This window comes from Condylura cristata, unplaced genomic scaffold (genome assembly GCF_000260355.1).
Source record: "Condylura cristata isolate star-nosed mole 26May11 unplaced genomic scaffold, ConCri1.0 scaffold00005, whole genome shotgun sequence".
In the NCBI taxonomy this organism is placed as follows: domain Eukaryota; kingdom Metazoa; phylum Chordata; class Mammalia; order Eulipotyphla; family Talpidae; genus Condylura; species Condylura cristata.
The window spans coordinates 4,039,960-4,053,499 of record NW_004567106.1 but is presented as its reverse complement, the minus strand read 5'-3'; the positions used below and the strand labels follow the sequence as shown (position 1 = coordinate 4,053,499).

The 13,540-nt window shown below is 42.4% G+C and overlaps 1 protein-coding gene across 1 annotated transcript in view; it reads left to right on the top strand.

Annotated features, from left to right (window-relative positions):
- Window positions 1-1,369: 1,369 nt before the first annotated feature.
- RALA (v-ral simian leukemia viral oncogene homolog A (ras related)) overlaps window positions 1,370-13,540 on the top strand; it is a 67,470-nt gene continuing 55,299 nt past the window's right edge. Inside the window, exon 1 of the mRNA XM_004676657.2 lies at window positions 1,370-1,587. The gene's annotated coding sequence lies outside the window, so the exon portion shown is untranslated. The remainder of the gene's footprint in view (window positions 1,588-13,540) is intronic.

Below are 13,540 nucleotides of genomic sequence, written 5' to 3'. Positions count from 1 at the left end.
CCAATCACCCAAAATCAGTTCACTTGGTCTATTTTAGAAATCCATTTTCTTTGGATGCTCACGGCCACTCACATAAGGGACCTTATCCTTCATAAGGGACCTTATCCTTTCTCTTCTGGATTTCTGTTATGGCCCATCTAGATCTTTTTGCCTTGCTCCTCCCTTTAATGAACATCAAACCTAAATCTATCCAGGGTCGCTCCTCTCTTCATTGCTCCACTGAAGTACCAAACACAGTTTTGCTTCTCCAGTCATGTTTTTCAATAACCCAAGCTTGAACCTTAAGGCCCGTAATTACTATTCAGACTTCTCAAGAAACATCGTTATTGTCTGTGTTGCATGACCTTCCTGGAACTATCTGGATTTGCCATCCAGTCCCCTTTTTAGTCTGGAAAGTATCTTTACTATCTAACACAGATTTAATAAATTCATCTATTCTTTTCTCTTTGTATGTTGATATGTCATATTTTAGTAAACATTGTTGCTTTCACGTGTGCCCAGTAAACTCGGCATTTCTCAATGGATCCAGTCAAGCACGCGGCTGGTATTCAATTGTGGTGGGGGAGGAGGAAGAATAAATGGCTAGGGATAAGGCTATGTAGCTGGTAACGGATACTAGGCAAACGATCTATTTCGAACCAGTTGAAGAATTTAGATAAAGCAACTGATTTAGTAGAACTCCTTCTAACTGAAGCTACCAAATCACAGGCGGGTGATCTCTGTGCCATACCAGAGACCAGACTTGAGAGTCGCAGGGGAGCCGAGCCCACTCAGAAAGGCTCCCAGACCATTCAGTGAGGAGTGAGGCGAGAGGCGAGTTCTCCGGGATCCGCAGTTAGATGTGAGGCCCACAGCCACCAAGACCCTCCAGCCAGGGCGGAAACTGACCCTTCTCCTAGCATTCCGCTGGTGACAGCTACATCGCCGGCTTCCCTAAAAACCTGTGGTCACAGGACCGTGCGGCCTCCGTCGCAAGACGCCCCAAGGGAAGCGGCAGCCCAGGAGAAGCAAAATGGCGGCCTCCTCCCTCCTTTCCTCAAAAACTCCCTCCTTGTTCCCAGAAGAGACAAGGACATCGCGGTGCCGAGATCCGGGAACCTCCGCGAGAGCGGCGGCCACTGTTGGGCCCTGGGGAGGTGACTTCACCTCTCCGAGCACAAGACGACGAGGGTGGAGCTGCCGGAAAACTGCGCATCCCGCCCTCAGCACTCAGGGGTGGACGCGCCTCACCCGCGCCCTCCCGGCCATTGTTCTCTGGCCCCGACTCCCCACGCCTGCCTCTCAGCCCGCGGACAGGAAGTATCTCCCAGCCGGCCCCGCCCCGCTCCCAGCGCCCCGGAAGTGATTTGCAGCTGCTGCTGCAGAGCGGCCAGGAGGAGGGTGGATCTCCAGAGAGCGGAGCGCCCGGAGTCCTCCTCCTCCTCCTCCTCCGCCTCCTGCCGCCCAGGTTCCGCCGCCGCCCCTCCGACTCCTCCTTCTGCCGCTCGGGGCGCGGAGCCTCAGACAGGGGCCGAGCACTCTCCTGCCGGAGCCTGCTCAGCCGCGGCTTCGGAGCCCACGGGGCGGCGGACAGGCTTTGCAGTGCAGGTGAGCGACGCCCCCCGGGCCGACCCGGGAAGGGTCTGGGCCACCGGGGCGGTGACGGGGGTGTGTCCGGGCAGCCTCTAGCGGAGGCCCAGGCGCAGGGCCCGGTCGCCGAGATTGCACATCCCGGTTTCTGCCCGGGGAGCAGCTGCGGGACCAGCCGGCACGGGAATCCGCCGCGCGGTGTTCGTCGCCGTGCGGGCAAATGCGCCCCGGGGAGCCGGCTGCTGCCGCGAGTTTCTCCGAGCTCCGCAGCCTCTCCGACTTGGCCTCATTGGAAGGTCACCCCGCATCTCTGGCCCGCGCGCCGAGGTCCCCGGTTGGGCGGTGCCCGTGACTTGGGGGACCCGCCGCCGCAGTCCTTTCGCCTTCCTCAGCTCTCTCCGCCTTCCCTGTCTTTCCACTCCTTGCCGGTACTAGAACAGTTGCTCTTTAAGCCTCTCCGCCAGGGTTTTGTGCCAGTTAATGTTTTTTTTTCAGACTGAAGTCATTAGATGCTCTCGCATTGAACTGAATAGCCGGTCTTGGGCTCTGGCACGGGTTAAACCCATTTTTCGGGTAATCCGGCCTCTAAAATGAGGAAGAGAGTGTGGCTATCATAAGTGTGGGGATATTTCCTCCGTAGTTCGTTCCTAAAGGTTTCCCAGAAGTGGAAGATGCGATTTGTGTGCTTTAGTCTGGGTATATGTGTATAAGTGGGCGGGAGTGACGGCGCAGAAAGGTGGCAGTGATTTTTCGAGGTTTAGGGAGAATTAGGGAGTTAACTGGTCTTTGCTTGGAAACCTGAATGTCCAGACTTGTCACAGCTCTCCAGATGTCATTGAGGTTGTGTGAGAACCCCATTGCCACGCCCTACGTGTCAAGCTCAAAAGCTCCTAATTTACAAATTGTGTTTGGTGGGGAAGGAGGTGGGGCACCTTTATAAAACATGTGTCATAAGTTCTGAAAATAAATTACAACTTTAATCAGGTTCCAAACACTGGCTAACAAATTTCATTAATAAACTCAAAGCAGAAAGCCTGTTTATGTCTATTGCTATATTTAAATGTTCTTTCTTAGTTTCTGTTTTTCTACCTCTCCTAATACAATGTTATTACAAAATGAGTCTAACTCTTAAAACATAATTTTTAGACTTGTTGGTTCTTCAGTAATGAAGCCATTTCTTTGCTCGTCCCTGTTTCCATACAGTGGTGTCTAGAACATAGTTGTTATTCACACATTACTTCACTGTATGAATGAATCCATAGGCTATATCAGTTACCTTCCAGGAGTCATTTATTTTTTTTGGACTGGGGCTTTTGTTTTTGTTTTTGTTCCAGTTTCTTGGCACATAGAGACTTTGCTTTGTGTTTCTGTTCTTTAGCTTGGTGGAAGAACAATCCTTTGCTATCTTTCCAAAATCCTTTCCCCACCCCAAGTTTAAAATTATATTTGGAGTATTGGGACTGGGCATTAGAGTGACTTATATATTTTAATGCTAATTACTACTTCAGCATGATTGTCCAAGATCAGCAAGATCCTGTTGATAATAGCTTTTAGAGTTGAGAGCCATATACTATGTCAATGAAAAAGAGGAAATTAGAAGTTACCACTATTTGGAAAACGTGGTCTATCACAGAGTTGCTTATAGTGGTTCATTTTTCTCCATGAAATCTCCTGACATCTTGTTATGACCTTGGCGTGATTTACCTAGCAGCCTTCACAGTACTTTTCAGAGATCCAGATGCTCTTCTCTTGGTGTGTCTGCTGAATGTGCAGTCATCTTTATCACTTATTTGGAAGCACTTTTTTATACAACACTTTCTTTTCAGGGCTTTCAGGGGAAACAGGCTAATTATAGGAAAGAATCTTGATCACCATTTGTGTAATTTTTATTTATAAATGGTCAAATTGTTTTCACTTTCAAGAGTTCCATCTTAAAAAATGCTATTAACGCCTTTCCTCTCCAAATACCTGGTGGTCAACCTGCACTGGTTTTCCAAATTATACAACTTCTGTTCTAAGAAGTACCACTATCAATCCTGTATATGTGTGTTTTAGTGTAACATGCACTTGTAGACCTCAATAGATGGTTGGCAAAGACAGTCACTTCAAAAATACTGCAATCAGAGGCTGTGCATGTTAATGAGGAAAAACATCATTTTGAGGAAAGTTTCTATTTTCACGGTTATGGAAAATGTCTTAAGTTAGACACTGAGGAGAGGGAAATCTTTTTCTCAGTGACATAATCACTGTATGAAGGTCAGATTTACCTTTTTTATTTCAACATTGCTTTTGGTAATAACAGTCTTCATGTACTGATTGTCTTCCAACCACTATGATAAGAAATTTACTTATACATTATTTCTCATTGCCACACCATCTTGCAAATAGGTAGTTTTTTCATACATACTATTTGGCAGAGGTTAGGCAGTAAGTATATTGTAAAACCTGGGTTTGAAATTAGTGATTTCTGAGAACATTCGGTATTGCAGTTAATTGCAAAAGGCTGAGCGAGCTCTTGATTCTGATTGAGTTGAGCTTCAGGAAAGAAGTGATATGACTCTCCTCAGTACTTCTGGCTACCAAATGGACTTTATGGTTACCTGCGACCCTGACCAGGTGGCCTCACTAAATAGCCATTCTTCTGTTTCTCTACAGTGAGCCTACAGACACAGTGTTAACATCTTCTGTGCTATGATGAAAAAAAAAACAAAAAACATCTGGCTCTTTTTCACATAAGTCATGGAAGAATAGAGTATTAGGGATACAACTCTGATGTTTCATTACTGCTTTTTACCTTTGAAGGCCCTACTGGAGAAGATAACTGGAAATTTGTGGCTACCTTGCCTGAAATCATGTAATTTTTTAGTTCTTTTCTAAAGGAGATGTTGGGAGAGTCTGCGGTGGGGGAGTGGAAAGAATGGTGAAAGAAGCAAAGGTATACTGAATCTGTTTTTACCATTTCAGACCATATGTCATTTTCATTTTGAAGTTAGTATGGAAGCATAAAGGAGGCAGAACACTTAGAAGGGTGTAATTACTAGTCATTGCTCGTAGAATTCACTTCCATTTTTTCTGAACCTGTGCATTTTTGTTGTTGCACTTTTAAATGGACTTAATTGGGTGGGTGTGTTCCTATCTTGGTTAAGAAGAGAAAGTATATTTGGCACAGGTTTTTTTTTTTTTAAAGATTTATTTATACAAAATTGGGGTACAGGCCAGAGATGCGGAGGGTGAGAGGATTCACCAGGAACAGAGTGGGGAGCAGAACAGGCAGATCAATGAAGCACACTGCTGAGGGGAGCAGCGGGTGGGTCAGGAGAGGTCTGCCACGCCATGTGGATCTCCTCCAGGGCAGGCCATGTGGATCTCCTCCAGGGCAGGCGGGGATCATACTCATGTGGAAGGGGCTTAAGCTTCTTAGTGCAGTGCTCTAACCCTCTGCACCACCAGGGAGGGCCTTGGTACAGGTGTTTTGATGGTGGGTTTTAGCTGATAACATACAATGGAAAAGATACAAACCTATACTCCTAAAACATGTACAATGTTGTAGGCCAGTGTTACTTCATTAAAAAATAATTTAATTAAAAAATTATGTAGCTCTAAGTCAGCTCTTTTCTCTAGCCCACATTAGTAACAGTTACTTTTTGTTTTTCTTTTAGTTGAAAGACACTGTTCTTAATATCTTGGGTTTGTTTACAATACAGAAAAGGTGAAATTAAAATTCTGAGGTTTTATTTCGTACTTTTTCTTTTTTACTCCCTCTGCCAAACTACCTGTGCCCATACCTTATCTGCTTCCCTCCTCCACCACCCACCACCTTTTCCCATTCCCTCTGGTAATCATAATCTTTTTGTTTAACTCAAATTTTTATTTCTTGTATTATTTATGTGTAATTTTTCTATATAGTTCACATAAGTGAGACCATCTGAAATCTTTTACTTTTCAATTTATTTCACACAACATAATTCCCTCAGGATCTATCCATTTTTGTCCCAAATGCCATTGTTTCATCTTGCTTCACAGTGTGTAATATTCTGTTGACTATATACTCCACAGATTCTCTATTCATTCATCTGTTGAAGGTCACTTAGATTGGTTCTGTGATTTGGTGATTTTGAACAGTGCTGTTATATACATAGATGTAGATAGATCTTTTTATATTAGATGTTTTATGTCATATGCTCGTAGTGGTATATGACATAGGGGCTGTACCAGCTTGCATTCCCACCAGTAGTGGATAAGAGTTCCTTTTTCACCACAACTTTACCAACATTTGTTAATTCCATTCTTTTTTTTTTTTAAAGATTTATTTATTTGTGCATATAGAACTGGGGTACAGGCCAGAGACTCAGGGGCGGTGAGAGGCTTCACCAGAGACAGAGTGGGGAACAGAACAGGCAGATGGATGAAGTACACTGCGGAGGAGAGCAGCGGGCAGGTCAGGAGAGGTCTGCCATGCCATGTGGTCACCTTCGGGGCAGGTGGGAATAGAACTCATGAGGAAGTGACTTTAGCTTCTCAGTGCTGTGCTTTAACCCACTGCGCCACCAGGGAGGGCCTAATTCCATTCTTTAATCAGGGTTTTTTTTTTAATTTTAGAAAAAAATTGCATTCTTATTATATCTGAAGGTGAAGACTTAATTTTTCAAAAGCCTAGCCTGTACACTGAAAAAACAAATGTCCATGAAGTAAAGTACTACTTTTTTTCCCCTAAAGATTTATTTATTTATGCATACAAGAGCTGAAGTGTAGGCAAGGTATGGAGGTGGAGGTAAAAGGATTCACCAGAGACAGAGTGGGGAGCAGAACAGATGGCTCTACTAAAATACACTGCTGAGGGAAGTAGTGGGCAAGACAGGAGGGGTCTGCTCTGCCATGTGGGTTAGCTTCTTGACCAGGTATCCAACTGATGCTGCAGTGGCTAGCAGTAGCTTCATAGTGCTGAGACTTTTCCCCTTGTATCATCAGGAAGACTCAAGTACAATCTACTTTTAAAAGATCTTTATGGCTAGAGTCCTGTATTAGATGTAATATTTGATGTGCATAAACTCCTTAAAGTTTGGGACCCAATTTCACTGCTGAAGTCATTTACTGAAATTAAGTATCAGGATTTGACAATGACATTTTAGAGAATAAAACACAATGAAGTTGTGAAATGTCTTCTATTCTCAAGTGCCTTGTGAATGGGGCAGATATCCCCAGTTTCCACAAAGATCATAATTGTGGTCTCCTAGGCCACAGGGTCTCTGTTTTCTTGCACAGTTGAGTAGCAAGCATAGCACTCCATTGAAAATAGAGGTTGCCAATTGACTGAATGATTAAAGTGCCATAGTTCAGCTGCCTTGTCTGGATCTAATCTAGACTACTGGAGTAGCCTTAGTCTCTAGTTGTCTCCCTCCCCTACCTCCTCCCCAGTCTTTTTTCCATATCTGATTAGAGCAAAGTTAAAATTTTAGAACTCTCTATTGCCTATTACAGTCCAGACTCCTTTTATCCCTTATCTCATAATGCAAATCTTTCAACATCTGATCTCTTTAATTTTATTTCTTTTAGTATATGGCATTTAGTTCCAGCAATACCAAGCTTCTAGAAACCTAGAATTTTCTCAGTCACCTATTTTATCTTCCTGAAATTCTAACCATACCTTTCCCCAATCTAGTATACAACTACTGGTCCTTCAGAATTCTATGAAGATTTTACTGCTCGCTCCAAAAAAAAAAATTTTTTTGATTAAATCTTTCTTTCTTTCTTTTTTAAGATTTATTTATTTATGCATACAGAACTGGGATACAGGCCAGAGGTGCAGGGACGGTGAGAGGAGAGCAGCGGGTGGGTCAGGAGAGGTCTGCCGCACCATATGGATCACCTCTGGGGCAGGCGGGGATTGAACTCATGCAGAAGTGGCTTTAGCTTCTTAGTGCTGTGCTTTAACCCGCTGCGCCACCAGAGAGGGCCCAGACTCTTTCTTTTGACTTCATCTCTTTTTTTTTTTAAGATTTATTTATTTGTGCATAAAGAAATGGGGTGCAGGCCAGAGGCTCAGGGGTGGTGAGAGGCTTCACCAGAGACAGAGTGGGAAACAGAACAGGCAGATCCACGAAGTACACTGCTGAGGGGAGCAGCGGGTGGGTCAGGAGAGGTCTGCCACACCATGTGGTCACCTCCGGGGCAGGCGGGAATCGAACTCATGCGGAAGCGGCTTTAGCTTCTCAGTGCTGTGCTTTGACCCGCTGCGCCACCAGGGAGGGCCTGACTTCATCTCTTAAAGCTAAAATTTTTTTTGAAGACAAGCCAGGTTGCTCCTCTTATGTGTTGCAACAAAATCTGTGTAGCACCTACTAGACTGTGGGCAGCGCCTTCAAATTGCAAATTTTGTTGACCATAGTCAACAGTAACCTCATAACTGCATAGACGCTTTCATCCTTAAAAACCTTCACCAAACTTTGTCAGAAGTATCCAAATCTTTTCAGTGTATAGCACCAGTAAGTTTTTGATCTAACATCCCTAGGTCAACACCTAATAATTTGTTTAATTACACATTTAGATGTAAACATATTAATAAGCATTTATGTCCAAACAGTTTAATAACTGTATGGAAAAAGTAATACACATAAGTTAAAATAACATTAATTTTTAATTGCACAGCCTTTTATTGCAGCCAGTCCCCTATATTTGCATTTCAAATGATACAATTTAAATAACATTTAAATTATTTGTAATTTAAATAATTTGCAATTTCAAATGATATAATGCAAGACTTTTTTGTTTGAGATTTATTTTTTAGATTTATTAATTTATGCATACAAAAGCTGGGGTACAGGCTAGAGTTGTAGGGGGTGAGAGGATTCACGAGAGACAGTGGGGAGCAGAATAGACAGATGTACTGAAATACAGTGCTGAGGGTAGCAGCGGGTGGGTCAGGAGAGGTCTGCTGCACCATGTGGGTCACCTTCCAGGGTGGAGATCGAACCTGTGTGGCAGTGGCTGTGGCTAGTTTCATAGTGCTGTGCTCTAACCCATTGTGCCACGAGGGAGGGCCCAGAAATGCAAGACTATGCATACATACATTGTTATATTTTTGGAGGTATATAGTCAAGATAAATGCACAGAGAGGTTTCACCTTCACTTTTTACAAAAGATGTGATTAGTACGTTAGTACCTGTAATTTTCACTAGACAAAAGAAATCTGCAGAGCATTTTTACTTTGACAACAAAAGATGAAAATAAAGTGTTTAGTGTTTAATCTGCAATGTTATTTTAGAGGCAGTGCACATCAGAGCAGTGAGAAAGGTACCACACAGCCCCTGCCCTGCGAATAACTTTATACAGGCCATGCGTTTATTATACTGTTTCTGTTTTGACTATGTGTTAGTGTTATTTTAGGTTGTAGATGTTATTGGTATGATTTGGTAGCATGAGATTGCTCAAAATTTTTTCCATATAAGTTAATGATAGTTGCTATTTCACTTTAGGTATTTTGACTTACAGAGGTTCCGTGGGAGCCTTCTACTTTCTGATAATGGTAGAAGCCTATATAAGATGTGTTAGATTGTGTCAAATCTCTGTATCTAGGTGTGCAATTTCAAACTCCTACCAGCACAGAGTGCCATAGGTGTACCAACAGAATATGTATTCAAACTTGAAGTTTTGCCAGTCTGATATGTGGGAACTGATATCTAAGTATAATTTTAATTGGTATAGCTCATCACGAGTGAATTGAACATATTTTTAAATGTTTAAGGGCCATGTAAAACGATTTTTAAATTATTTGCCCACGTTATAAATAGTCATGGTTAAGATTAGTGACTATTTAACTTTAATATATGTTGCAAATATTTTGCCCATCATATTTTGGCTTTGCTTATGGTGTTTTCAAAATTATTTTTTTGTCTACTCAAATATATTAATTTTAAATTTATTGCACTTAGATTTTTTTAGTTATACTTAAAAGCCTTTCCCTCCTTGGTGGCACAAACAGTTAAAGCACAGCACTGAGAAGCTAAAACAACTTCAGCATGAGTTAGATCCCTGCCTTGGAGGCGTGGCAGACTTCTCCAGACCTACCCACTGCTCCCCTCAGCATAGTACTTACTCAGTAGTTCTGTTCTGCTCCCCAGTCTGTCTCTGGTGAAGCTTCTCACCACCTCCTGCACCTCTGGCCTGTACCCCAGCTCTGTATGCATAAATAAAAAAATTTAAAAAAAAATTCTTTCCCTACCTTTATAGAGAGGAATTTACCAATAGTTTTTTCTATTATGTCTTTTAACAGATAATTATTCACATATGTGCATGGTGTTGATTCTGTGTTTTTTTCCTGCTGCCTTGCTGAATTATTATTATAATTACTTTTATTATTGCTTTTCTGAGGCCCAATTATTGTGTCACCTATACATAAAATTTATTCCCTTTTTCAATACTTCTGCTTCTAATTGTTTCTTATCTAATTGCATTGATTAACATCTCCAAAACAATGTTAAATAGCAATATAACTGTCAATTATGTGGAGATAACTGATTGTTTTATTTTACTTTATATTCTGTGAATATAATATAGAGATATACATTTATATTAGACAATTTAGTTATAAATATACTTCTCAAAGACTGCAGTCTTCACTGTGTGTGTTAAGATACTTAGTGGAAGGCCCTCCATGGTTATGCAGCGGGTTAACGCACAGCACTGAGAAGCTAAAGCCACTTCAGCATGAGTTTGAGCCCCTGCCCCAAAGGTGACCCACATGGCATGGCAGACCTCTCCTGACCTGCTCACTGCTCCCCTCAGCAGTGTACTTTGTCAGTCGGCCTGTTCTGCTCCCCACTCTGTCTCTGGTGAATCTGCTCACCACCCTGTACCTCTGACCTGTATCCCAGTTCTGTGCATAAATAAGCAAATCTTTTTAAAAAAGATACATAGTGCAGGTAGGTATGGTAAAAAGCAGGGGAGATTAATTTTCCTAGTGGATAGCATCAAAATGCAAGAGAGGAGTGCTCCAGGGTTAAATTATCTGTTAAAAGATATCATAGAAAAAGTGCAAGAGAGGAGTTCTCCTTCCTACAAGTCCTGAGTTTGTTCCTGCTTATCCACACAATTTTTCTCAACTTGGATTGTAGTCTTCATTTAGCCATCATGGTTGCCACAGGGTGACCTTTTCTCCTCTGGGCTAAAGTGTCATAGCTCTGTGAAAATCTGGATCCCATCTAAATTTTTAAAATCTTGAATAAGGCTTTTGTGCTTTTCACATTACTTAGATGTGGTTGACTTGGGTCCTTGAGTTTATAGGGCCTATGGCAAGGCCAGTTTCTAATTTGATAAGGGTGTCCGTGGAGGTGGCCTAGAGTACACAGAGGTGGGTTGGTTTTTGCACTTTATAGTGCCTGGATCATCCGACTTTGAGATTCTCTACAGAATTCATTCATGAAGACCCAGTCCTTTGGCTGGAAGTCATGTGGAATCAGATGTCTGCCCATCATCCGGCACACATTCCATCCACATATAAATTATGAATACACCAGTGTTGTCTCCCAAGCTCTGGAGAGTGTTTTCATTTCACTGCCACTCAGTTCATCCAGGAAGTTTTCATTTTAAGATTTATCCCTGGGCCCTGAGGTGATCCACATGGCACAGCAGACCTCTCCTGTCTCGCCCTGATGCTCCCCTCAGCAGTTTACTTCGGCAGTCTGCCTATTCTCCTCCCCACTCTGGTGAATCCTCTGTTCTCCTCCCCACTCTGTCTCTGGTGAACCCTCTCACTGCCCCTGTATGCCCCTGTACTGCTGGCTTCTACCCCAGTTCTTATATGCATAAGATGCAGGAATTGAAAGGTTTCAATGGAGACAGAGTGGGGAGCAGAACAGGTAGATTGACCAAAATATACTGCTGAGGGGAACAGCAATGAGACAGGAGAGGTCTGCTGCACCATGTGGGTCGCCTCCCTAATCAGGATCTAACTTGTGCTGCAGTGGCTGCAGATTTATAGTGCTACTCCTCATCCCACTACGTCACCAGGGAGGCCCACATCCAGGATATTCAAGTAGCATATTTTCAGTAGATTTTTTATAACTTCAAGATGGTAGAGGTCTGTGCCTGAGCAACCAGCTGCTTTCCTTTGTCTCTGTCATTCTGAATATTTCCTTTTCCTAGGGGTACTGTGCTGGCTGGTATGATATTTATTAGTTTTTTTTTTTTTGTCCCTTACGCTGAGCAGCTCTTCCCTAGAAGTCCCAACAACTCTCAGCCCATGCATGGCCTTACTGTCCATATTTGCCTGACCCAGGAATGCTGGTAGCTGGGCTGTTAATAATCTTGTCTCAAAGTTGAGGGCCTCACTCAACTATTAGTTGATTAACTCTTGTCCACCTCCCATTTTCTGGAACCCATGCTTATCTGTTTCTCTTACGCACTTGCTCCCTCACTGGCATGCAGTTCAGCTCGGGGGTGGAGGTGGGGTATTAGTGACACCCCTACCTTGAAGATCCCTAAGTTTCACCTTCTGGTATGTGCTTGCCACCTGCTGGCAGGACTTAGACAGGAGACTGATCTTTCAGTTTCCTCTTTTTGTCTTATTTCTCCCACCCCCACCATTTTAGCCTGAGGACAGTCTGTCTCCCCTCATCTTTCTAAGATAGTTTATTGTGACAAAAATTCCTCACACCCTGAAATCTTTGGTTTCTAGGACACCAGCCCTAGTCTCTGAATGCTTGGATTATTGGTAGCTTTATTATTAGTCTCCAAAGCCCATTTTTTCTTAATCTATATTCTACACCTAAGGTAATTTATTGTGTCTGTTACATCATTTATTCTCATCTGCTGCTGTGGGGTTTATTCATTTTATGAGCATTGGGTTTACTTAAATAACAAGTTTGAGACTCCTGCTTAGTGCAATAGCTCTACAGTAGGGAGATCAGGAATAGACAGTTTTTTATACTATCAAGTATAAAAATTCCTTTTGTACTTTTTTCAGTTGACCAGCAGATTCAGTCTACATTTGCTTTGATCAGCCTTCTGAATTAAACCAAGCTGCTTCTTTAGAGGCTTTAGCATCTCAGGTGCAGGAGGGTGAGAGAGTCTGACAGAGTAGACCTTCACAGAATCGTAGATGACCTTTGTTGGGCAGTTAAGAGTGCTGACCATGATGGAATGGGCAGAGTCCCTCCATACACCTCTAAATCCATGTCTCTGGAGGACCTGAGAAGCACCTTTCTCCTGATTCAATAACAATATACTATATATCATATATATTTAAATTACATATATTTATTATATTTATATTTACTATATATATTATATGTATTTATTTAATTTATGGGATCCATCTGCACGTATTTCACTGGATCAAGAGAACTAAATCCACAGCATTGTGTATCAGACTACAACTTTAGACCCCACCAAAGCAACATAATGCCTAACATTTCATGGATCCAGATTCAGAAATGCCTCTTCCAGTACGATAGCTGCCATGTTGCTGGAGCAGTGGGATAGCCTCAGAGGCTCAGTGCTAGTGTGAGGGCTCATAAAACCATCTTGTACCAGCTACAGGTAGGGCACATTGAAGGGGTTCACCATTGCCGGTGTGCCCTGGATGAGAACATCTTTGTAAGATGGAGAGAACATAGCCTTTTGCTTGGAGAGTGTCTGCTCACACAGCTGCTGTGGGCTTTAGTAGCTTTCTTGGTTCCTCAGAACAAAATGAAATTTGATCATTTGTTCTGCTTATCTTTTCTTATCCTTCATTTTCATTCAGATCATAAAATCCATCATGTCTTTATGTTTTGTTTGTTTTCTGGCTAAAGTTTGTATTTTATTATAACTGAACATTTGTACATTCTTTGGTCATATTTTTTATTCTGTGAATAGTCTTTCTGTCTTGTTTATTTAGGGGTAGTTCATACTAGATTTTTAAAAAATAGGCTTATGGAGATAATTCATACATAAAATTTACCTTTATAAAGTGTACAATTCAGTGGTTTTTACT